Source organism: Triturus cristatus, chromosome 4_2, assembly GCF_964204655.1.
Source record: "Triturus cristatus chromosome 4_2, aTriCri1.1, whole genome shotgun sequence".
Classification (NCBI taxonomy): Eukaryota; Metazoa; Chordata; class Amphibia; order Caudata; family Salamandridae; genus Triturus; species Triturus cristatus.
In genome coordinates, this window is record NC_140586.1 from 719,800,491 (window position 1) to 719,827,525 (window position 27,035).

Genomic DNA, 27,035 nt, shown 5'->3' on the forward strand with positions numbered 1-27,035 from the left:
TCGCCTGACGTTAAAAATCTTCCTCTCTCGGGTGACACAATCCAAGTAGTCGGAGTCTCAAATAAACAGATAAAAACTTACCTTACTGATCCGGTAAAAGTTAAAATAGGGAAATTCGCAGATATGCAGATAGCCCAGTGAACTTGTTAGGGAGAGACTTGTTGTGTAAGATGAATTGTACGATTTTCTGTACTCCGGATGGCATAGCTTTTGAAACTCCTGATGAGGATGTACTGTATAGAATGACAATGGCCAATCTGGAACCCGAAATTACTGAAGCATTTGTTGTATTTGATCCGGAGGAATTGCCTCAGGAATTGAAGAAAACAGTGAAATCCGGGGTGTGGGATTTCAGGGGAGAAGATATGGGATTGATGAAAAGAGTAGACCCTGTGAAAATAACAGTAAAAGAAGGAGTGAGCTACCCGAATATTCCCCAGTATTAATTGATACCAGAAATATTTGCAGAAGTGACTCCTGTAATAGACAAAATGATTGAGCAGGGAATTTTGAGTGAGATAATGAGTAGTCCAAGTAATTCACCAATCATGGGTTTGAAGAAGCCTAACGGAACTTTCAGGATAGTGCAAGATTTGAGAAAAGTGAATGAAATTGTTGTACCTTGTTGTCCCATTGTACCGAACCCTTCGGTAATCCTATATCAGATTCCCCACGATGCAGAATGGTACACGGTCATAGACCTGTGTCATGCTTTTCTATCCCATTCCAACCCGACAGCCACCAGATTTTTTCGTTCCGGTTTGGCAAACATACTTTGGCATGGTGCCGAATCCCACAGGGAGATACAGAAAGTCCATCGATATTTAATCAGATTCTAAAGAAGTCCTTGGAAGATTTAAAAATGCCAGAAAGTTCAGTACTAGTGCAATACATCAATGACCTAATGGTGGCATCGAGGACACGAGAGGCATGTGTGGTGGACACAGTTGCATTGTTGAATCATTTGGCGGATGGAGGACTTCAGGTATCCCCATCGAAATTACAATTTTGTAAAAAGGAAGTACAATATTTGGGTCATAAGATTGAGAAAGGTCTGAGAAGGGTGACTGCAGACAGGATCAGAATAATAAAGGGAATGAGAGCACCAATGACTCAAAGAGAGGTGAGAATGTTTCTTGGAATGGTGGGATATTGTCGTCAATGGATCAGCAACTTCTCGCTGATTGCAAAACCTCTGGTACGCTTGACGAAGAGTGATGTGAAAGACCCCCTTGAACTGAACAAGGAGGAGATTAAGGCATTTAGACAATTGAGAGATAGCTTGTTTGAAGCACCGGCTCTAGGAATGCCTGACTACAAAAAGGAATTTGAGCTCTATTGCAGTGAGAGAGATAGGTGTGCACTTTCTGTGTTAGTACAGAAGCATGGAAAACTGAGACCGCCAATTGCATACTTTTCAGCTGTACTAAATCCTGTAGCTGTAGCGTTGCCTGGTTGTTTGAAAGCAGTGGCTGCTACCTGTAAGAGTTTGGAGCAGAGTGAAGGAATCGTGATGGGATATCCTGTGAGAGTGTTTGTACCCCATGATGTTGCAATCCTTTTGACAAGAAGCCGCACACAGTTTATGACGCATAGTTGTCTAACTAAATATGAGAAAGTCATTCTGGGTGCTACAAATGTGAGCCTTGTGAGGTGTCTTAATGTAAATCCCTCAACATTGCTTGCCGGATGCTGTGAATGTGGAAGTGAAGGATGACGTGGATTATGATTGTTTGGAAGTGCTTGATTTTTGCACTAAGCCCCGACCGGACATAAAAGATGTGCCTCTGAAAGAAAGTGACCATGTGATGTTTGTGGATGGATCATGTCTAAGAACTGAAGAAGGAATTTTGAGTGCAGCGTATGCAGTATGTACTGTAGCAGCTGTGTTGGAAGCGTCTTGCCTGAAAGGAGTGAGATCAGCTCAGGTTGCTGAATTGTTTGCATTGACCAGAGCATGCAAGTTGGGAAAGAATCTGATAGTCACTGTAATTACCGATAGTCAGTATGGATTTGGAGTGGTGCATGACTTTGGGCAGATTTGGTCACAAAGAGGGTTCTTGACGCCGAGTGGAACTCCTATAAGGAATGCTGAAGTGGTTGGCAAGTTGCTTGAGGCGATACAGCTGCCTAAGCAAGTAGCGGTTGTAAAATGCACAGCCCACTCCAGGGGTACTGATTATGTGTCAGCAGGTAACGAATTTGCGAACGACATAGCGCAGTATTGTGCGTGAAACCAAAACTCTGTGAATCGGAATTGGGAAAAGGAAATGAACTCATGTCCCTTACTTTTTAATAACACAGTGAGTACTTGGGAGGAAGTGAGGCAGTTACAGGAAGAGGCAGGAGAAGAGGAAAAGAAACAGTGGATAAAATCAGGATGTGCACCACGCGAGGTAGACAAGGTTTGGGTTTATCGTGATGGAAGACCAGTAATGCCTGATAGCATGATCTCTACCATGGCACGGATATACCACGGACAGGCACATATAGGCAGGGATGCCATGATTAGACTTTTCAAACAGACCTGGTATAATGTCAAGTTCCGGCTTGTAGCTGAGAGCCTTTGCCAAAGATGCCTTATATGTCAGCAGTATAATCCAGGAAGGAAAACAGTGGTGAGTCTGGGAACTATAGGGAGGTCCTTTCACCAGAATGCAGATTGATTTCATTGAAATGCCCCCATGTAATTGGCTAAGATATGTTCTAGTAGTTGTTTGTCTGTTTTCACGCTGGGTGGAAGCGTACCCGACCAGAAGGAGTGATGGGGTTACAATAGCGAAACTCCTATTGAGGGAATTCATTCCTAGGTTTGGTTTTCTAGTGACGATTGAATCAGATAGAGGAAAGCATTTTCAGAATGAAATCATAAAATTGATTTGTGAAGCATTGAATGTACAACAGAAACTACATTGTGCCTATCGTCCAGAGGCTTCTGGAGTAGTGGAACAGATAAATGGCACCATTAAAAACAGATTGTCAAAAATGTGTTTGGCCACAGGTTTAAAATGGCCTGATGTCTTGCCTCTAGTGCTCATGACTATTAGATCGATTCCTGATAGGAAAACTGGCCTGAGCCCCCATGAAATTGTTATGGGTAGAGCGATGAGACATGTTTTCATTCCTGTCAACAAACTACTGCCTATATCTGATGACTTTGTGTTGGATTATTGCAAGGGGTTGGCTGATTCCGTTCATTCTGTGTTTCATCAGGTTGGATCGGATGCAACCACCCTTGAAAAGAAGCCAGCTCATGATTTGAGTCCTGGAGACTGGGTGTGGATCAAAGGGCATAGAAGGATATATTGTCTGGTCCCACGTTGGGGGAAACCACGTCAAGTGATTCTGACCACAATGACTGCTGTGAAGTGTGCCAGAGTGAAGAATTGGATTCATGCTAGTCATACTCTTCGAATCCCTAGTCCCATAAATAGACCTGAGGAAGAGTATTTGGGAAAGTCTGATACCAGCTCTGAGTCTGAATCAGAAGAAACAAGAACAAGACAAACTCCAAAAAGGGGAGAATTGGAGCCGAGTCAAGTTGCGGAGCCAGAGAATTTACCATTAAGGAGATGACTGGAAATTTCCGATACTAGCTCCGAATCAGACACTGAACAGGTGGGAATACAAGAAAAGATAAAAGAAAACCTTGAGATAACTGACCAAGAAATTCTTGATAAAGAAGCCCCACATGCATGCACAAGAGAAATTCCACCTGAGGTCATAGAACTAGAAGGTGAGGAATTAGATACAGAGAGTGAGGGTAAGGCTGTTGCGGAAGACCCCCGAGGAGGTGTAGGGACAACACACATCCAGGTAGAAGAAGGGACAGTTAGTTAACAGGAAGATTGCGTGGAAGAAACACGAGGAGGGAAAACTGTAGATAGGGAACCTGAGGTCTTGAAGGTAAAATCCAAAGAAGGTAAAGGTCACACCGATACAGAATCTGAAGAAAGTGAAGGAGAAGGCCAAGGAGGACGAGTCTTGAGGAAGAGAGCTTGGAAAACCGAGCGAGGTGAGAAGGGAAATAGGTTGAAAAGACCATAGGAAGAGGAAATTTGGCCAAATAAAATAAAAAGGTTGAGATACCGACTGACGAGAGTAAGATCATCCAACGCTGAACAAGTAAATGAAGTGTCTAGTCAAGAGAAATCAGAAGACACTGATCAGGCACACTTAAAGAAGGAAAAGAGAATAAAGAAACCCAACCAGAAGTATAAGTCACCGGAATGGACGTATGTGGCACTTCCTGATATACAAGAGGAAGCAGACAGTCAAGGAAGTCTAGGAGTGACTGTACCGGAAGTGGTTGAAGAAGAAGAAGATTCGGAAATCCTGAGAGTTATCTTATTTGATATCAGAGAAGAGACGGATGATCAGGAAGTTCTGAACCAAGACTGTGAGATTGAAATACCGGATGAGACACATAACCGAAATAGCCAAGTAGGCGCTTAGAGCCTTGGGTTTAGACAAAATTTTAGTTGTGAATAAACGAGGCTAAGTCAAAAGACACTGATCATTTCCGAAATGGCAAACACAGAAGGTAGGAAACCTACATGTGGGTTTCTCCAAAGATGGTGCAAGGTGTGTTGTTGTTGTACAGGATTACTAATGCTTCTATGGATCATATTAGCTATAATAAATTCGTTTAGAGTAACATTCGAAAGGGTAGCGAATCACCCTGAGAATAAGACTAATGGAGAAGAGGTTTATGATACTCATGCGACTAAACTGGTAGATAGAACTGATTTATATAAGGATAGGTCTATATCTGATTTCTCTAATAATGTTTTTTCAAAGTTAATGTATGAATATGTAAAGACTATTTACGTTAGAGATTGCTATGTTTGTATGCAGTTACCTGCATCGGTGTCAGAGGGTGTTACCTATCACCACCTTCCTGTGACATATGGAATAACATGTAGTGTATTAGCAAGTTTGTTCTATAAATCAGGGAAATTAGAATATTATTATTCTGATGTAGATAATGTTTTCTCACAGGCACCTGTAGTTCCCGAACTAAATAAGGTGATTCCGGGTAGAACTTTAGATGATTTTTTCTTAGAAACTAGCGAATTAACTTTAGAAGAAGTGTTTAAGAACAATCTTACTTGTAGTCTGAGAAAAGAACAGAAGACTTTCTTGGACTCGGTAGAAGAGAGGAGAATTAAGATGCAAAGAAAGGTACCTGGGGAAAAGAGGGAGACAACAGTTTGGGATGCTGAGAAAGAAAACAATTTAAAGGGAGAAGCATATCCTGCTATTGCTTTGGATTGGCCTCAGAGAGGAAAATTGTGCATCAGAAGAAATAAAACTGTTTATGATCATTATTTTTTAGGTGCAAGTGAATGCCATGATGTATATAGAATCATGGGAGGATGGGGATTTAAAGGAGGAAAATATCTGGTATTCCCAGGAATATATTTCATCTGTGGGAACAGGGCTTATTATAGGTTACCGGACCATTGGTATGGTACATGCTACCTAGGCCTGGTTTTTCCAAAAATATTTCATGTGGAAAAGGGAGAGGACGGTTTGCAAGAAATAGGTAGACAACTAACACGTAGAAGGAGGGAAAGTTGGTCAGAAATTGTAGGGGATATTTTTGGAGCACTGATACCAGCCGTTGGAATATCTCTGAATGCACATAAAATTAGAAAATTTTCGACAGTAGTGGATCGCTTATCGACAAGCATTGCTGGAGGGTTCTTACTGGTAAATACCGAAATGGTTGCCATGAAAGCCATGATTATGCAAAATCAACTTGCCCTTAATATTATTTTGGCAAAAGAGGGAGGAGTCTGTGGAACATTGCTGTACTTACATTCCTGACGAGAGCCAAAATTTAAAGAAATATATCAAGAATATAACTGATTTACATGAGGAAATTGTTCCATTGGAGGTTGAAAGTGTTTGGGAAAAGCTTGGTAAAGGGTTTTCTACTGTAAAGAGTTTATTAACCAAATTAGGTAGATCATTTGTAGGTAAGATTCTAATGCCAGTAACTTGTGTGGTAATACTAATGTTGATTTTGAGATTAGAATGTGTATGCATAAAAAGAAGAAAATTTCAGAATAGAATAAAAAGAAGTTGCAAAAAGAAAGGAGAAGGAGATGAGAGAAAGAGAAGTAGGAGATATAGAATTGGAAGAATGGAAAGAAAATATGTATAAGAAAACAAGAGAGGGTGAGATAGGAAAAACCATGATGTAACGTAACTGAGTAAGAGAACTGAGAAATCATTTCCACAAAAATGTTATGAAAGTTAGTGGGATTAGTGGTGATGTTAAAAATCACTAAAGGGGGGATTGGTGGAGCAGGTAAAGCAAAAATGTGTATACCTTCTCTATTTTGCATGAAAATACTAATTACGTAATCATTCTAAATATTTACATAGTGTGTTATGACTAACCAACTTTTGCACCTTAATAAACACAAGATACATGTGGGACTAAAATGCTAATAGCATGGCTAATAAATCTAATGATTAACTGTGGTATGCAAACTAACTGTAGGATGTGTTGAAATAGAGAATTGCATGATTTATGTTGCTTTTATGATGGTATGCGCTTCCAGTGTTGCGGAATGGTGAGTATTATTGCTTTAAATGTTGCTATAAGCTAGGCAAATACTAATATATATTGGGATTTGTGTAGGTTTAAACCTTAGAATCTTCATTTCCATATATTAATTATCTCTATGTTTGTTTTTACTTAAGTTGGCATTCGGGCCTACTAGGCCGTAGTACTTAAAATGGAGTTCGAAAGAGGCCACCGTCATTTGAGCGCAATGCCTACTGCGCAGACTCGGATGGCTCTGAAGATCTCCAGGCGACCTCTGAAACAAGACGATGCGTTCCTTGTCAAGGATAGGAACGTGGAGGATTGCCAGGACCCAGCTAGTGTGAATGACTGAAAAGACAATAGAGACCTGTACCCCGAGGTCTACATGTTGCTACTTCGGAAATTTTCGCCTGAGAACCCGTGAAAAGAATACAATTCTGGGAGATGTCATACTCTGTCCTATGGGAAGCAGGCGAACTTGGGAACATGAACACTTCTTGCAAATTTAGAGAATTTAGCCAATCAGAACACTTCTACTTCAAAAATTGTTGCACATTGTTCTAGAAGTAAGGGGAAAAAGAGTATATAAAGGGGAAATTTAGAAGGGGAAAAGGGCGTGCGTTACAAATTTCCGTTGGTGACTGTTGGTGTGGAGGATCGATTTGCTAGCGTGATGACCTGGTCCCTTGGCTACGTGGGGACTGAGTCGTGCTGAGAGAGAAAACTTTCCCAGACTTATTTGGGTCTAAATCTGAGTATTAACCGGACGATTTCATCGGAAGGGATTTGCATTAAGCTGTGGGTTGACGGGTTCTTCTGGAAATGGTCGCCAATATTCAAATTTAGGTCAATATAATAGTTATGTAAATTTGTGTCCAAGATATTCATTGAAATTCTGATTTGATTGAAGTTTGACTATGCTAATGAAAGCGATTGAATTGGATAAACTAAGCACTGATTAACAAAATGAGTCCGTAATTCTTTAATAAGGTATTGATTAATCGAAAGGTTCCAAAGCTTTAAATGTGTTTTGGCTGGTTCTAAATTACCATCAACCAGTCCAACTAATTGGTCCATCGACCAAGTGGTGGAGTGCCTTGATGTTAAAAGTTAGGATTCTATAGGTACTGATGTATATATAATGTATATAATGTAAAGAATTTTCTTCCGAAAGGTAACAAGGTACCCCACATGTCCAGCGCTTCTTTCCCTCCTGTGTGCAGATTTGTGTGAGACGTATGATTGTTGGTGTTATGTGCCCCACCAATGAATGCGTGTATAAATGAGTAAGTGTGATGACAGGTCTGTGACGCAAGGAGGATATGTAAATTTGCCCTATTCTGCTGGAGCAACGGAATACTTTTCTTCCATAGGAGTAAGAGCCCTTGACGCAAACGGTACTACACACTCAGAGCCGTCACTTTGTAACTGGAAAAGTACTGCTCCAAGGCCTCTCCCGCTGACATTTGTAGTGATGTAACTTTTAAGTTTGGGGTAAAAACCTTAAAGTGCTGGAACAGAGCAGATATCTTTCTTTCTACCATCCATACATACTTGACATTTATCCGACCAACAAAAGGTACAACCCTTCTTTAACAATTGTCTAATACAATACATTTTGTCAGCAAAATTATAAACAAATTTTGAATACATTTCAGACAAGTCAACGAAGGACCTGACTTCCTCCTTATTCTGGGAGATGGTGCTTTTTTAATAGCATCAATAAGCACTGATTTGGGACGGATCCCAAAAGCACTCATTTCGTGGCCAAGGTATGTCACACTCTTCGTGGAAATTTTACATTTGGACTTTTCAGTTGTTAATCCTTCCAACTCCAGAATCTGTAAGACTTGTGTTAAAACCTTGTTATGTTCCTCTAAATCTTTCCCCATGGTGAGAATATCATCTTGAAAAAACAGTAAATTTTTCATATCTTTAAACAAATGGTACATGATGCGTTGGAACATAGCAGCAGCTGATGCCAATCTGAAGGGAACACGTTTAAATTAGAAGATACCAATCGGAGTGACAAAAGCCGTGAGATGTCTACATGCAAGGGGACTTGGTGATACGCAGACGTCAAGTTTATAGTATAGAACCACACTCTATTTTTAGTCGCTGATAGTTATTCAGATATCTTGGGGAGAGGAAACACAGCGATGAAGATATTTTTATTGAGTTCTCTCAAATCCAAACGTAAACGGATTTTGCCGTTGGCATTGTGCGTGACGACAAGGGGGGCAACCCAATCATAAGATTCTATGCCTTCAATAATGTTTTTATTCGCTTGTTTTTTAGCACAGTCTTTGAGCACAATCTTGTGGGAAAAATCTTTTACTTCACCGATATCCCCTGAGAAAACTTTAGGAAACCTACTAGTCAAATCTTCACATTGGTGTTCCTGTGGAGGATCAATACTCAAAATGGGATCTAGGCAATGGGATCAAGATGTATTCCAAGTTTACCTTGATCCCACCACCCCAAAACACATGGCCCTACTACGGATACATATAATTTGCAGACCGTCACTCTACCTTTGAATTCAAAGGTAAGTTTGCAAAAGCCCAGAAAATCTATGGGTTCACCTGTGTACAGGGCCGGACTGGCCGTAGCGGGCACCGGGCAATCCCCCGGTGCGCCGCACAGGTGGGGGCCGTTTTAGGGCCCATGGGGGCTGTTTTTGTTACAGGGCCGTTTTTGCAGCATAGCTGCAAAATCGGCCCTGTAACAAAATCGGCAGAAAACCGGCCCTCGCAAAGAGCTCGGCGGCACCCCCAAGCCTGGGGGGGAGGAGGAGGGGGCCCGGCCGAGCACTTTGCCAGGGCCGGTTTTGGTTCCCAGTCCGGCCCTGCCTGTGTAGCTTACATGGTGTACGTCGGGGCTTTCAAGGTGGGTACCAATTTTCGTACAAAATAACTCGGCCCACTTATTTTTATTCACTATTGCGTAGGGAGAACCTGAGTCAGCCATTAAGGTTACAAGTACCCCTCCAGGTTTTATTTTGCAAATAGGTTTTTTCCTCTATTTACTATGTATCGTGCTTTCATTGTCATTTATACAACACACCTTATTGGCATCATCCGAATTCGCACTCTCAACATCATGCTCATACTCATCCAATATACACTTAACAGATTTGGACTTGCAGCAAGCGCGTGCAAAATGCCCAGACATCTTACAAGAAGCACATCTTTGGCCTAAAGCAGGACATTTTCTGTCATTGGCTAGATGAGATGTGCTACCACAACGGTAACATATACCTTTGATGTCAGACAATTTTTCTGTGCGTTCTTTGTTTTTGAATTTTTCATTTGGCAGTTGAATATCATTTTTCTTTTTAACATTCTCCGATCTAGAATGGTTAGTACTCCTGACAATTTTAACTATATCATCATTACTATCAATCTTTGCTTTAACAATGACTGTTTTTGCGCACCGAGAGGTTAATTCTGCTTTACTAATGATGGCAGAAATTTCTCGCAAATTTGTGTCATCACCATTAATCCACAATTTGTCTTGCAAGTTCTGGTTGTTACAATGCATGACCAGTTGGTCGTGGATTAATTCTTTCTCGATGACACCAAACTTGCTGGACAAGGCTAACCTTCTGAGAGAAGCGATATAATCCTCCACCTTCTCACCAGGTTCTTGTTTGCGATGGTAAAAGTTAAACCTATGCACAGCCTTACAAACAGTAGGTGCAAAATTCGCATTAAGATCCGAAATGGCTTGGGAGAACACATTACCTTCACCTTCAGCAACAATTTTCTTTTCAATTCAGTTACACACTCTCAAACCCCCTGGACCTAAACAATGTAACAACATTTTTTTTTCCTTTCAGGAGGTAATACTTTGCTCTCAAATGTGTCAAGGTAATTGATGAGGTAATCCCTCCATTCCTCCCATCTCTGACTTGAAACCTCACAGTCCTTCACCATGAACTGTTGTGGAGCAGGTAAATTCATGGTTGCCATTGCCCAAAAATGCACTAAAATAAAGTTTAAAATAAAGCAAAGCGAATAAAGAGTACCTTGGTTGACACACAGTACCTGTGTGCGTGTCACAGTGGTAAAAGACGAAACTGAATGACACACAATGTGTGAGTATCACAGTAGTTGAAGACGATTCTCCGAACCGGAAGGTAATTAAATGCGCCGGAAATGTGTTTAATTAAACACGAAAACACAACTCTGAATCAGCTGGTGAAATAATACGCATCAGTAAATATCATAGCAGGCCGATCCAAAATGGCCGCATGTTGCGTGACCCAGTGTCAGAGTAAGACGTTTGTGAAGCATCAGGAGAATAGAAGCTGAACGACATCAGAAAGACATGTAGAAACCAGGAATGCAGGAGTGTGGTATACCGCCGCTGCGCGAAAAATGCGGCCGATAGGCGGTTAGACCAACAGTCAACTAGACACTTCTAAAGACGGTAAATAGCAAAAATGTCACAAATTTCACGCCACAGTAATTGTAACTGAAGTTGGGGGGAGAACTCGGTCACACAGTATATTTCCTCAACCCCTTTATACGCAGTCACAAAAGCTGAAGTCTTCAAACATGCCGTAAATAATACATGAGGCTTAACAATACCTTTGAAGCTGAATTTTCCGACTTGCGCTTGTAGCGAAGGTGAATATTCTTCCTTTATTTAACTGCTGTCGTATCAGATGTATGCCAGAAAATGAATTTCTGTTCCGTAACTGGATGTTGAAATGTTGCTTATCTTAATCCAGTGTGCTTGAGTTCACGGGGTTTAAGCATCAATCGTCGCCATTGTTTTTTTGTTTTATAATTCTTTTTATTGAAAGTACAAAGAGACAGCGGCATAGCAATAGAAAAATACATTATTTCAATCATCTGCGCTACACATAGCAAGTTTCAGTATTACAACGCAAAACAATTTCAGTGCTTGGACTTAGGAAGACAGGTCCGCGTCATCTGTTGGTATCAAAGGTGCCTCACGCATCTCTCCTCTGTAGGTATTTCAGGCGCCCCAAATCGAGGAGCACTTTTTTGGACACCCCTGTGCAATGTACACCGTCTTTTCTCTAAACATACACCAGTCAAGGTTTTGTTTCCATTTGATACTGTGTGGTGGCACATCGGACCCCCAGTGTTGCGCTATGTCCCTTGTTACCCAAGAGGTGTTAAGGTCCGCAGGCTCCCATATATTAAGGAGGCAGCGTTTTGCTTCAGGGTGTATGTTTTAATGTAGGACCATCCTAAAGGTCCGATGTATAGCTTGCCAAAATCTTTGGATATGGTCGCATTCCCATAGGATGTGCATGAATGTGCCTATCTGCCCACACCCTCTACGACATTCACTCCCACCTTCTCTCCCCATGCACAGCAACTGTGGTCCTATGATATAAATCCTATGAAGGATCTTGAGTTGGACCAGCCTCAATCGGGCGGAGATACCCACCTCCTGGGGGGACGCCACCGCCTCCCGCCATTCATCGTCATCTATTTCAAGGCCGTCTGCCACCCAGTGCTCCCTAAGCTTCTCAAGAGGGTCAGGGGTATTGTGCAGTAGCTTCTTATATGTCAGGGAAACCACTTTTTCTGGCAAATAGCCATCTAGTAGCCTATCCTCCAATGGGGAGGAGTCAGGGAGCGATGTGCCTTTTGGTATGTTTGCATAGAGAACATGGCGGATCTGTAAATAACGGAAGAATTCTGTATCCGCCATTTCATATTGTTGTTTCGGTGTAGAAAATGGTAGTACCTCTTCCTTGGACCAAAGATCACCTATACGCGATATGCCTATGAGGTCCCATCTATCAAAACCCTTGGAGACCCTCAGCAGACCTAGTTGTTCCGAGTTCCACAGAGGGGTGGCAAGAGTCAGTCTATCGCTCCAGCCCATACATTTTTGGACATTATGCCAGATCCTCACCTCATGTTCGGTTGGGCAAGTGAGTGACAATTTTCTCCGAGGGGAGTACAGTGCCACATGAAAGTTTCCACCCGGCAAAAACCATCTGTCCATGGCATATCCTGTATCGTGGGGGTCGCGGTAAGTGGTTTGGTTGATGGCAGCAAGTTGGGCAGCACAGTAATATTTTTTAATATCTGGGAGGCTTATGCCACCGTCATACCAGTTGAGGACCAGTTTTTTTATGTGCTATACGAGGTCTCCCGTTCGAGATCAATTGCCTCTGAAGACCCTCTATTTTCTTGATATAACTGGCCAGCACCAGATTGGGCACATTCTGCAATGCATATAAGAAGCGGGGTAGAGACATCATTTTAAATAACGCTGCCCGCCCAAGGAGTGAGAGAGGCAGTGTCTTCCATGCAGCAATATCCCTCCGCAACCTCTGTAGAGGTGGGCGCAGGTTCCTTTCATGGTGCAGTTTAGGGTCAGGTGTGACAAATATTCCCAGATATCGGAATCCACATTGTGCGGTCTGAATGGGGCAATCGTCAAATAAACGGGGGGGGGCCATGAAGCACATACATTAGTGATTCATCCCAATTAATCGGAAAACCGGAGTGTCGCCCAAATGCTGCAAAAATGTCTAGGATACTTCTGAGTTATCTACGGGGGGTAAGTTAGACAAGCATTTGCAATGCAATAGGTCTCGCATTTACTAGAGTTTGAGCTATTGGCATTATAGATTACAATGCCTTTTATTAATGTGTTGGTTTTTTAAACAAATAAATGAAAGGCATTGTCATTTACAATGCCAATAGCAAAAACTCTCGCAAATGCGAGACCTATTGCATTGTAAATGCTTGTTTATTTATTTAGGGTGTTTTATAAGGTGTGAACGCGATTTGCGGACATCGGAGCGCTGTACAAACAACTGAAGAAGAATACATATAAACAAAGAACAGAAAGCGAGTAAAAAATAGACACATTAATAAAACCTTGATTAAAAGCTAATGACTCTAGTAGTTTATGGTATGCTGTAATAGAGATATTTATAAATGTCCATCCTTCGTTTATGAGGCTCTGTGTTTGAGTCTCAAAGAAGGTTTCCCGAGTCATCATCATCAAAAAATCTTTATTCGACCTAAATTAGGTCATAAAAGAAAACACAGAATACATGCATAATAAAGTATAAATGATACATTATAAAAATTCTTTGAAAGTAAAAACACACCTCGTAGAACTGAGCCTGCTCTGACCTCGATCCGTTCCAGTTACCCGGGGGAACAATGTTTATGAGGCGTTCTTCTGGTAGGGATGCGCTTCTGTCCAATATTGGAATTAGTGACATTGTGGTGTCCACTGCGTTCCAGGGGACAAGAAAGGAGCCTGACACCATCCTTCAGGTTACAAGTATCCCCAGCCGCAGTGCATGGATGTTGTACACTAAGAGCACACCAGTATGAAAAAATATGCTTAAAATATTGTGCAAAACAAACAGAAATGTGACCAGCCCCGGTCCCACGCGGTGGAGGATGAGTTATCTGAGATGAGTGAGCTTTGAAGGGAAGTGACGTGTATGTAGATAAACCCTCCGCTGTAACTGGATTGTTAACAAAAGTGAAAGTTTGCTGAGGGTGGGGGCTTCATCCCCCCGAGTCGCCCTGCAAACGTTTAACCTGCTTAGATATTTTAGAGCTTATAGGGGTGTCAAAAACTCAGGGAATGAGGGAGCGGGCGTGAGTCCTATCACATCCTTCTGGGTTTCATATGTGCACACATGCATCACTGTGCAAGCAAGGGCCTAGCAAATGACGCAGTTGCCTATTGTTTTTAATTTGCCAATCCAAGATGGATCGGTAAATAAAAATAAATAAAAAATTCCCAGTACTTCGAAACTGCTGTTTATAAGGTTGAGTGGCTGATGGCATTTGCTGCCAAACTCTCCTAAATACATGAATAGCTATGCATTTGGAAGCCAATATATAGTTTTTGTAGAGTTGTACATTGCGCGAACTAGACCCGAGAAATCTGGTATCAGAGCGTTTACACGAGCACCAAATTCAATCCAGATGGACACGTTCATTTTAGGCACGGGGAGATTAAGTGATTTGCCCAGTAACAAAGGGTGTTGAGCGCCGTTGCCGAGACTCGAACCCGGTTCTCCAGCTTTGAGGGCGTCTGTTATAGCCATTAGGCTACATCCAGTAGATCGCGCCTACTCGACCCGAAGGTACCTAAGCACTTTACACGAACACCAGTTGCATTGCAGAGAACACATTCATTTATTTTTTTAGGCACGGGAAGATGAACTGATTTGCCCAGAATCACAGGATGCTTGAGCCACCCACAAGACTCAAACCTGGTGCTTCAAAGTCGGCCGCTGTAGCTGTTAAGCCACACCCTTTCTTCCACCAGCTGCGTATTTACTGCATGTGAAAACAAGCACAACAAATTCTCTTACGCAATTGAAAATCTGCCTTTAGCCTCTTTGCCCGTAGAGTGAAAAGAACAGCAAAATTAATAATTTCTCATAATCAGTAGTTATGATAAGATAAAGGAGCATCGGATAATGATGCTCTGAAATAATGGAGGACCAGCGCACTAAGAAATATAATAATAGCACATTAGTATAACCGTGTATGCAAAGTACATAGAGCCGCTGCCACAGTTAACCAGGCTTTGAAGGATTAGGTAGGAATTCCTAATCAGTGTGTAATTTATTGGCGCCCATGACACTTCTCTCATGGGCGTCGTTCATTAAATGTTGTCTGCTAAACAGGGACCTCTAGCGGCTCAGGCGTTCCTGCCCCACAGAAGTTATCAGAGGAAGCGGGTAACGCAGGTCACCCCGGTGGACTTCATTTCACGTGCTCTAGAAAAATCTAATTTAAACAAGGAATCATGCAAAACACGAGTTGACTGAATTTACAGGATTATGCCTGAAATTATTGCAAACCCGCTCTTTTCAGGTGTGAAACTCGCATGGCTGTAATTGTAACGTGTGTGGTAAATAGTCCATCATTTAATACATTTTTACATCTCTTAGAGAGTGATTCACAGAAATATTCAGGTTAAAAGAGTGAGGCTAAGTGTGTAAGACCAAGTTTATGGTCCAGTTCTTCATCCCCATTTAGGAGCCCTGAGAATCATGCATTCATGGTCCTTGGCGGCCAGTTTAGAATTAATTTGAAATTGACAATTTATTTTGATTGCTATGCTATATAGAAAGTTTGTTGAGTGAGAACGCATGGATAAGTAAGACAAACAGTGATCCTGGGCAAAGCACTTAATCTCCCTGTGCCTGCAAAAAATGAATGTGTCCTTGTGTACTGTAACTGGTGCTCGCGTAAAAGCGCTTTTTATCGTCGACCTTCGTTCGGGTCGAGTTCGCGCTATAAACAAGCCGAGGTGACAAGAAGGGCTGGGCGAGAAGGGAGGGGGGAATGTCAGCAACAGAGGAGCGCGCGAAAGTGAAAGTGATCGTGATTACGATCGCTACGGAGGAAAGACACATGGCGCTGCGCGCGTGCACGTTCACGTGCACTGTAGCTTTAGGCCACGGCAGCACTTTGAGAAGCCCACATATAAAATGTCTCTTCGAGCCTTTGGCTCGCGAGACCTAAAAAAGGAGTATGTCATCTGCATATAGCGAGATGCGATCCTCCCAATCCAGTGACCATCTCAGTCCTCGAATAACAGGGTCTTGTGGGATCCAGGCCGCCAGCAGTTCCAGGCAAAGCAAACACACCCCTGACGGGTACCTCGGCTCAACTCAAAGGCCACAGAGCGCTTGTTGTTTACTACTACTTGCGCCTGTGGTGCCGCATATAGCAGTCTGATCCTGGATATAAAAGTAGGTCCAAAGCCCAACTTCTCACCGCCATGAGATATGGCCATTCTATGGTGTCAAATGCCATCGAGGCATCAAGGGATAGTATAATGGCGTCTTCCTGGATCGTGGTAGCCCTGCCCAAGACACGATGTACTCGCCGCAAATTCAGAGCACAGATCCCTAGGTTTTCCCTCTTTATGGATAACCACCAGAGAGGCTAGACACTGGTCCGGTGGGAGGCCGCCCATACTTCTACTTTCTTCATGCATTGTCTTTAGGTACGGGGAAAGCAAGTCTGGGCATAGCTTATATAGTTCGATGGGGAGCCCATTGGGACCCATGGCCTTCCCTGATTTAAGACTTCGAATGGCCTGCGCTATCTCTTCACTCATTATAGTACTGTCTAAATATAGCTTATCATCAGAGGAGAGTGTGGGCAGTCTGATATCTCGCAGGAGGGCTTTAGAATCTTCCTCCCCCAGGGATGATGTGGATTGGTATATGGTGCTAAAGTGTTCTGCGAATGCTTTCGTTATTGCCATGAGGTCACTAATTGTGTTGCCGCCTTCAACTGTCAATTCAGAGACTAGTCTGCAGGCTCGTTCTTTCTTATTGAGCCAGGCGATCAACTTGCCGGCCTTATCTCCCCACTCGTAGATCCTGCCATCTCTTTCTACCCCCATTCCTTGGCTTTATCTGTGGCTATGTGTTTGTATTCCCTTTTTAAGTGCAGGAGGCCAATCAATCAATCAATCAATCACAATAATTTGTAAAGCGCGCTACTCACCCGTAAGGGTCTCAAGGCGCTGAGAGAGGGGGGGGGGGGGGGGTCGCTACTGCTCGAACATCCAGGTCTTGAGTTGTTTCCTGAAGGAGAGGTGATCCTGGGTCAGCCGTAGGTGAGTGGGGAGGGAGTTCCATGTCTTGGCTGCCAGGTAGGAGAAGGATCTTCCTCCGACGGTGGATTTCCGAATTCTAGGGACGGAGGTGAGGGCGAGGCTGGCGGATCGGAGCTGGCGGGTGGGTGTGTGGAAAGGTGTAGCGTGTCTGGCGATGGATCCCCATCCGAAAGTCTCTCAAGGTCTAAAATGTCCGACTCGGTTTTCTCCAGTTCTCTGTGCTTCTCTTTTTTGGTCCCAGCTATGAGAGATATGGCACTCCCCCGGACAACTAATTTAAAGGCCTCCCATAGTATCAGTGGGGATTCAACCGAGCCCTGGTTCTCTTGAAAGTAATACCGAATAGACTTTAAAATTTCTATATGACCTGCGGGTTTCGCAGATACCATGGGTTGATTGGCGCGATTCCATCCTTCTGTTCTTCTCCCAACCCTATTTACACCCATAGGGGGGAATGGTCCGAGATGCCCCTAGCTAGGTGTTTGACCTCCCGGATGTAGGCTGTTTGTGTCGCAGGGGTAAGGACGTAATCAATGCGAGAGAAGCTCTTGTGGGCTCCCAAAAAAAGGTGTGCTGTATACTGGTAGGATGAAATGCCCTCCACGTGTCTGTCAGTCCAAGGGAATCAAGAAAGTCGGGCAACCAGCGGCTCGACGGATTCAGGTCCCTCGGGGGGTGCTGGTCCATGGAGCCCGAAGCCACCGCAATAAAGTCTCCACCCACCAGGAGGCGACCCTCAGGGAGTCCCAAGTGAAGCGTCCCCAGGGCCGTGAATGTTGTATGTTGGAGACCGCGGGGGACGAAGACCGAAATTAAATTGAGGGTGTGTCCCTCCTACCTCCCTGTGACAGCCACATATCTACCCCCATCGTCGGTCCGTGTATTTTGCAAAGTAAAGGGACACGTAATTTTCAGGAGGATACCCACCCTCGTGAGCTCGTGGTAAAGCCAGAATGAGCGAACATCTTATAGCCCCATCGGTTGAGGGCTCTAAAAGTGATTCCCTTCAGGTGGGTCTCTTGAAGAAGTACTACATCCGGGGAGTGACGCTTGAGGTATTGGAGGACCAGTGTTCGCTTCAATCTATCTCCGAGTCCGTTAGCATTCCGTGGTCGCCATTGTAGATTTCCAACTAAATGCCAGACATGAAGTATCTCTGAACTCCTTTATTACATCTCAAACCTTAGACAGCAGAGGAGTGCGGGCACAGCTGCCAGCAACAGTCTCTCCCAGCACTAACTCCTACACTCCAGAACCCCCCAACCAACAACAAGGTAGCGCATACACAAACCTTGCATGTGCTCCAGCGCGGAAAGGGGGCAAATTTACAGATCCTCCCTGCGTCACAGAGCTGTCGTCACGTTAACTCATTCACACACGCATTCCTTGGTGGGGCCCTTAACACCAACACTCATACATTTCTCTGACAAGTCTGCACATAGGAGGAATGATGAGCTGGACAAGTGGGGGATACCTTATTACCTCTAGGGAAGAAAAGTTATATTACAGAATATACCTATTTGCATCACCACCTGTAGGATCCTAACCTTAACATCAAGGCACTCCACCACTTGGTCAACGGACCACTTAGTTCGACTGGTTGATGGTGACTTAGAACCAGCTAAAACACATTTTCAGCTTCAGAATCCTCTAGTCTCCTAATGGAAAAACCACAAACTCATAATTTCGGTTAATCAAATTATTGTTTATCTAAAATCTTGCTTGCAATTATATAATTAGCATTTCGGTCAATCAAATTTGAATTTTAGTCAATCAACACAAATCGCATGACATCTTATATTTACCTATTCTTGCTATCGGAGTCTTTTCTAATTCAATTGGCTCTGCATAAACCGAATTCTCTGCTCAATTGTCCCAATAAAAGCAGGCCAAGACTCAAAGTCCGGGAAAGTTCTTTGCTCAGCACGTCACAGTCCCAAAGATCTCCAAAGGACCAGAAATCGTGCAAGCATGTAGCTCATCTGTCATCGCCTGTGGGGTCGGTAGGGGTGTGCGATAACTCCTCCCTATTCGACTACCCTTTTTATAATAAAATCCTGGGTATCATGAAACATTTCTTTGGCAATACTAAATTCTGATTGGTCCATTTGAATTTTTTTTTAACATCATCCGACTTTCCCAGAGACTTTGGTTCTCAAAGAAGTGCTGGGTCATTTTCTCGGTTCATGTCATAACCATGCAACATTGTTGTTTCCTGGTTGTGGAAGCTCATTGTTTCCTGCGTTGATTTTCACTGACTGAAGTTTGGCAGTCCTCCATGTTCCTATCCTTGACCTGGAACACTGTGCTCTGACTTGAGGATGCCTGGAGATGTACGGAGCCATCCGACTCTGCGCAGTAGACATCGCGCTCACGAGACGGTGGCCACTTCTGAACTCCATTTTGAATGTCATGGTTTGGTAGGCCCGAATGCCAACTTAAGCAAAACAAACACAAAAGAATAATTAATACACGGAAAGGAAGATTCTAATGTTAAACCCTCACTAATCCCTTTATGTATTAGTAATTTCCTAGCTTATAGCGACATTTAAAGCCATAAAAACTCACCATTCGGTCCTAACAGGAACGCAAACGTCACCAAAGCAACATAAATCATGCAATATTCTATCACCACACGTACTACTGTTAATAGGCGTACCACAATTAGTTATTAGAGTTATTCTGCCATGCAAATAGCAATGAGTCCCGCGTGTAATTTGTGTTTACCAAAAATGCAAATTGTTGGTTAGTATAACACATCACCCAGTTAATTCAAATTATAATATAAATCGATTATGTAATTAGTATTTTCATGCAAAATAGAGAAGGTATACAAAATTTTGCTTTACCTGCTCCATCACATGGAACACTGCAAGGTGACTCGAGTAAACATGAGCGCCAACACAACACAGTGTACTTATGAGTGACATTCAAGATCAAATGTGTGACACTTAGAGTGACAATTTCTCGTGAGCAAAATCAAGTAATGAAGGCAATAGAAATAGATACATATAAAAAATGTAGATTTTCCTAGTCATTTATGACAGAAAGTCTTAATTTTATTAAAGACAAGGAGGCGAGTATTATGCTTTCCAATCTTGCTTTAATGTAATAGCAGCCAAGATAAACGTGCTGCTGCATTCTGGATGCGTTGGAGTCTCTGTATACATTTAGTATTAGCTCCCAGGTACAGTGCGTTTCCATAATCCAGGCGTGATGTCACCAGAGCGTGAACCATGATTTTCCTTGCTGTAATTGGCAGCACGTCTAAAGTGTCTGGAGTCCACACATAACACCAAAACATGTTCCTGCCACTCGCCTAGTATGGTTCTCAAAGGAGAGCTTAATGTCCAGCCACATCCCTAAGTTCCTAACCTGCTCACAAGAAGGGGGGGTTGGTCCCAGTGTCTGAGGCCACCATGCCGACGACCAAACCGATGGTGCTTTGCCTATCACAAGAACTTCAGTTTTGTTACCATTCAATTTAAGGCAGTTGTTAGCCATCCAGGACGCCAGCTCGTCTAGGCACGTCGAAAAGTTGATGGCTGCCTTCTCTTGTGCTTGTGTTAGGGACACCACCAGTTGTGTGTTGTCAGCATAAGACACACCACTGACCCCAAACTTTTCACTAATCTCTGCCAAAGGAGTGACATAGAAATTGAACAGGGTAGGGCTAAGAGTGGAGCCCTGTGGAACCCCTTGTTTCAGCTTAATACTTTTGTGTGTGGTAAGGTATAACGACAGATCTGACTGCGAACAGACCTCTTTTCTTTAGCGAGCAGATTAAATAGTGTCCATAAACAGAGGAAAAATTGCAAAAACAATACATAAGGCTAAAGTCCAAGCGATAAAGTCTTGACTGAAGTCCAGCAAGGTCGTCCTTGGAGCAGGAGCGAGGGTTGGCGGATCACTAGTGAATGACGAAACACTACGTAGAGGAGCAAGATCCTTTTGATGCTGGATCCGATCAGAAAGAAGAGGGTGTTAAAGCAGGATCCACTGTAGGGAGAGAAAAACACGTATTAAAAGGTGTTGCGGCTGGATAATACTCGCCTCCGTGTCTTTAATAAAATTAAGACTTTCCTTCATAAATTACTTGGCATTTGACATTTTATGTCAAGACCGGAGGCTCATATTATGCTTGTTCAAAGCAGATCAACAACTAAAGAAGCAGCAGACATGACAGGTTTGCAATAAAACATTCAGAACACATTGTCATTGGACCAATCCGCCAATCTCAGAATGTCCTCCAACCTGGAGCCTGCCCAAAAAGCTTTGGAGGCCATGGCTCCCCTCGTGGAATGGGCCCTGAAAACTGAAACATCAATACCAGCAAGAGACATAACCCAGCGAACCCAACGAGCTAAAATGGCAGAAGAAACAGGATTATGAGGCTTGCAGAAAGAAATGAAAAGTTGGGAATGGAAGGACGTTCTGAGATCAAAGGCCAATTGCTCATACACTTTGAGGCATTGACCTATACATAGTTTAGGTTGAGCTGGAAAATAGGGATAAAAAACAGTGTTCAAATTAGTTTTTATACGTCTATTAATGTGAAATAACACACGAGAAGGGGTAAACTGGTGAGAGTAAACATCCATAGCCTTGACATCAGAAACACGTTTGATAGAAACCAGGCACAACAGCATAGTTAGTTTGGCTGAAAGCATTTTCAATGAAAGAACTGCATTATCTGGCCAATCAGAATAGAGCTTGAGTACCAAATTCACGTCCCTTAACTTAGAGTACTTTGCTAAGGAGGTTTAGAAAACGTAACGCTTCTTAGAAGATTACAAACAAGGGGGTGCTCACCCGCTGGTTTGCCCGCAAAAGGACAGTGGTTAAGGGAAATCGCTGATCTTTACAGATTAACTGTTCTGTAAGACTTACCTGAACTGGCTTCAGAAGCCAGAACATTTACAATGTAATTTAAATGTGCTGAAAAGGGCCAGCTTGCCCATAATGACCATGCTGACTCTTAAGCTTTAGTTGTTCCTGGGGCCCAAGCTCTGTTAATGAAGAGAGAAGCCTCCTGCGAAATGAGGTGGTCGGAGTGGTTAGACCCGAGACCTTCCACATGGAGAGGACCAAGGAATTATCCAGAATTAGGTTGACCCAAGGGGTCTAAGAGGAGATTGCTGCAGGAAGGAAGAAGAACCGGGAAGTCCACCGTCATCTCCAGGAGAGATGGGAACCAAATCTGGACTGCCAGAAGGGGACCACAATTACCAGAGAGGCAAGGTGGTGTCTGGTCTGAGCAAGGACTCGGTTGATCATGACAAAAGAAGGAAAGGCGTAATTGAGTTGATGAGACCAGTCCTGAAGGAAAGCGTCTGTGGCGAGAGCCAAAGGATCCGGACTCCAACTGAAGAAACATGGAAGTTGGGAATTGAGGCGAGAGGCAAAGAGATCGATGTGCAAAGGGCTCCATTTTTTAAACAGAGATTGAAAAATGGATGGAAGAAGCCTCCAATTGCTGGAGTCCCGTAGATAACGAGAGTGCCAGTCTGCTATGGAATTGAGATTGCCTGGGAGATGTTCCACTCTGACGGAGATCTTGTTGAGAAGACAGAATTTCCATAAGCACTTTGCTAACACTGCAAGGGGCTTGGACTTGGTGCCACCTAGATGGTTAATGTAACGCACCACAGAACCATTCTCCATAGGAAGGAGGATAGAACAGCGAACCTTGTTCTTTGCGAGGCTTCTGATCGCAAAGGAGCCTGCATGCATCTCTAAACAGTTTATGAGCAACTTTGACTCCTCTAAAGACCATGTACCTCCATTCCAGATTGTACCACACCGAGCACCTCAACCTGTCAGGCTTGCATCGGATTCTAATACAAGATCTGGGGCTGAGGCAAAGATGGTTGTGCCGTTCCACACATCTAAATGGTCTATCCACCATTGAAGTTCTAGACGGGACTCTTGATCTAGAGAAATAAGGTCAGAGTAAGCCATGCCTTGACGCAGATATCAAATTTTTAGGTGCTGGAGGGCCCGATAATGAAGAGGCCCTGGAAAGATTGCCTGAATGGAGGCGGACAAAAAACCTATAATTTTTGCAAGACCTGAGGAAAATCGAGGCGTTCCGAAGCACTTGAGTGATTTCTGATTTTATAGCTGATACCTTTGACTGAGGGAGATGAAGTGAAGCGGTGGAAGAATCTACGAGAAAACCTAAAAACTAGATTCATTGAGAAGGAATGAGCGTAGACTTTTCGGGGTTTAGAAGAAAACCCAGGTCTGAAAGTAGAGATTGAGTAATGTTCAAATGAGATAACAGAGTCTGTCTGTCCAAGTTCATCAACAGGATGTCGTCGAGATAGATAATCAATCTGATCCCAAGAGACCTCAGATAAGTCACCACCGGTTTCATAATCTTTGTAAAGCACCATGGTGCTGACGACAGACTGAAAGGGAGAGAGCAGAATTGGTAAGTCACTTCTAGCCATTGAAATTGGAGAAAATTCCTGTGGGCACGACGAATCGGAATAGTGAGATAAGCGTCCTGTAAGTCTATTCTGACAATCCATTCATTTAACCTCTTCAGTGCCCCGCCCTTTCCCCGCCCTGTGCCGGGCGTTGCATTAGCGGGCGGGCTTCATGACGAGATAGTCTCGTCATGGGCACAGCGCAACCGCGCTCCATGACGAGACCATCTCGTCATGGGCACTGAAGGGGTTAAACGAAGGGAATCTCTGAGATGAATGATGGTCTCCATTTTGAAGTGGCGATAAACCACAAACTGGTTGAACCATTTCAGGTTTATGACCGGAGGCATTTTCTTGCTTTTCTTTTGAACCAGAGAGATGGGTCTGAGGAACCCTGAAGGATCTAGAGGAGCAATCTGTATTGCCTGTTTCTGGAGAAGTGACTGAACCTCTATTAAGATGAGGTTTGACACATCGTTTGCAAAGACGAGAGGAGAAGGAAAAACTGTCTGGAAAGGTGCAGCGTAAAACTCTATAAGATAGCCTTGGATGGAGTTTAGGACCCAAGGGTCAGCAGTCAGGGATCACCATTTTGGGAGGAACAATTTAGACTGCCCCCAACGGGGGGAGGAACTGAGGGACTTACCTTGTTGGGAATTGTTCCGAAAGTTCTTTTGTCCACTGCCCCTGAAACCTCTGCCTCTTTGGGGTAGAATTGGGGCTTGAATTCCTGATAATTGGCGTTGGAATTGAACAAACCTCTGGAGTTTTGGTTGTAGAATGAACGGCCGGCAAAGCGACTCCTGCCTCTGCCGGCCCATCCAAAAACATGTTGGGAGAAAACCTTTTTTAAAGATTGCTGAGCCTTGTCAATAGACGCAAAAGTTGTGACAAACTTCCTAAGATCCTTTACCAAAGAGTCGCCAAACAAGAGACCATTTGCCTTACTGCCGGGATCTAAAGTAACCAAGTTAGCCAACTTGGGATCCAACATTATTAGTAGGCCCTTGCGACATTCGTGGTTAATAGCTGAGTTGGCATTACCAAGGATACAGAAAGCTCTTTGAACCCATAAGGAGATATCTTTGGGGGTCCAGATCCGTGCCATCTAAACAAGCAGATTCTGCCATGTCAAAAATACGGGCTAGAGGACCAACAACGTCCAACAACTTGTCCTGACAAGTAGACCAAGCCTTATCCACACCCTTACGTGGATCTTTGCCAAATTTGAAAATGAAGGTTAGCAAAGGCTGATCAATAGTCGGAGTACTAGTAATGTTGGAAGAAAGGGAAGGTTTAGGGCATTCCGACTTGAGTTTGGACCTGGTGGATTTTTCCAAAGGCAGCGCAGTCTAGCCAAGATGTAATCGCCAACAATAGAGGCGGGAAACCACTCAGTGGAATTTGGACGGCGAATAGAGGTAGGATCAAACATGGCAGTACCCTCTGCATTCAGAATGGGGTTGGAGAAAAAAGAATCTGTTTTAGCTTTTTTAGACGGAGGAGAAGGATTATTGGCATCACAAATGTCGCAATGAAAATATCACCATGAGTGCTGGATGGTACCAATTTCCTCTTTCTGCTATCCCCCGCAGTCTGGGCCAAAGCTTTGGACATAAGAGACAACACTGAATTTCCCATATCTTTGGAAAAACGCTTCATAGATGCTTCAACAGCATGTTCAACAGATGGATTTATGAAAACATTTAAGTCATTCTTGAATGCCTCCCCTTCTTCGTTTTGCTTATCCGAGCTCTGTGAACTGTCAAGTTCCATAATTGTACACAATAGAAAATCAAAAGCAGGCAGTGAAGGGTTAAAATAAGCCTTAAATGAGAACCACCCAGAGGGCGTGAACTCAAAAGAAACCTAGCCGGGAAGACAGAAAAAACCACTCCCCAAAGGGTCAGGACTCAAACCGGAGCTGGGGCATCCACAGAAACCAAGCTCTAATAACTGAAAATGCGGCAAGGGAGTCGCTTCGGTACGGACACAGCTGAGGTGAGTGAAAGACAGCAAATGGCCGCCTCGCGTCGCGTCAAGTGAAACGACTACGCGCGCGAGCGGCCGGGAGCACCTAATGCAGGGGGGAATGCTAAGGAGCACTAAATGCGGGCGGCGAAAGAGGGGCGCAAAGTGCAACGGAAGGCAGTGGAAGCAAATACAATACTGTAACCAGACCAATAGATAAAAACAATAGTACAATACAATAAAAATAGTAATAATGAGAGCGTGTATTTATCTTGACTGCAAGCAGCAAGAAAAAGAGGGCTGTTCGCAGTCAGAGGTGTCGTTATACCTGAGGCTATGTATTCATTGGTTGTTGCTGTTGAGTCCATAGTTTCCCATTTGCCAATCTGTTGATTGGCCTGCTGAGAACTGTAGTTTTATAAGTTTATCTTGGCTGCTACAACATTAAAGCAAGATTGGAAAGCATAATATGAGCCTCCGGTCATGACTAAAATTACACTCATATGAGGAAAACTCTAAGAAGATCTTGAAACTGTTGCAAAGCAGCTGAAATGGATGAACACTATCCTAGTGCCCTGTGATAAAAACATTAAATACAGTTCTGTTATATGCTGGTACACTTTCTTTGTGACAGGCATATTAACCCTATGTGCTAATTTAAGGGGAGTCAAAACTGACAGTGGACAAAACTCTGATCTCTTTCCAGTAGGACATTAATCAATAGAGTTATCTGTGGCATTTTTATTGTTGCCTAAAAACTGATGGACATATATGTATCTCTGCAGCAGGTGCTTTTAAATACATACGTTCTAAGCACAGCACCCCACACACGCAGCTCAGCGCCAGGTGGAGCTGAACCCTAAGCAACAAAAGGATTTCTGTGACAAAAGCAGTAATCCACTGAGCTATCCATATTATGTGCATGGTACACAGTCTTTTCAACAGGCACATTAACCCTCTGCGCTACTCTATGGCGACTGCCCCTAGACAAAATCAGGAACATTAATCATGAGAATTTTCTTTTACTTACCAACTCACTCAGTCGGGGGCAGTGCTTGGAAAAATAATGACTGCATTGGGCTTATGCTTTCGCTGCAGCAGTCTGTAGACGCTCACACCCTCACAGCTGAGAGCTGCTCAGGTCAATTGGTAATGAAGCTGGGAGAGTTGCCGATACTCCTCTCTGTCTGCAGTACTGTAGAAATTGCGATGAAAGCGCATGTCTTGGCATGCTGGCAAGTTCAGAGCAGGCCCATGCCATGTAAAGACACAGTAAACTCTCACCGACCACCGGACAAAAACAGCTGAATCCCACCCACCACACACACAAGCGAATAGGCCATAAATCGAGTTGTCCACTGGCACTCTGGTGTGCGGGGTGTGGCAGCAGCAATTCTTTCCTGGGGGCCGGCAGTAATTAATTAAAAACATCCTGCTTGCGCCAACCATAC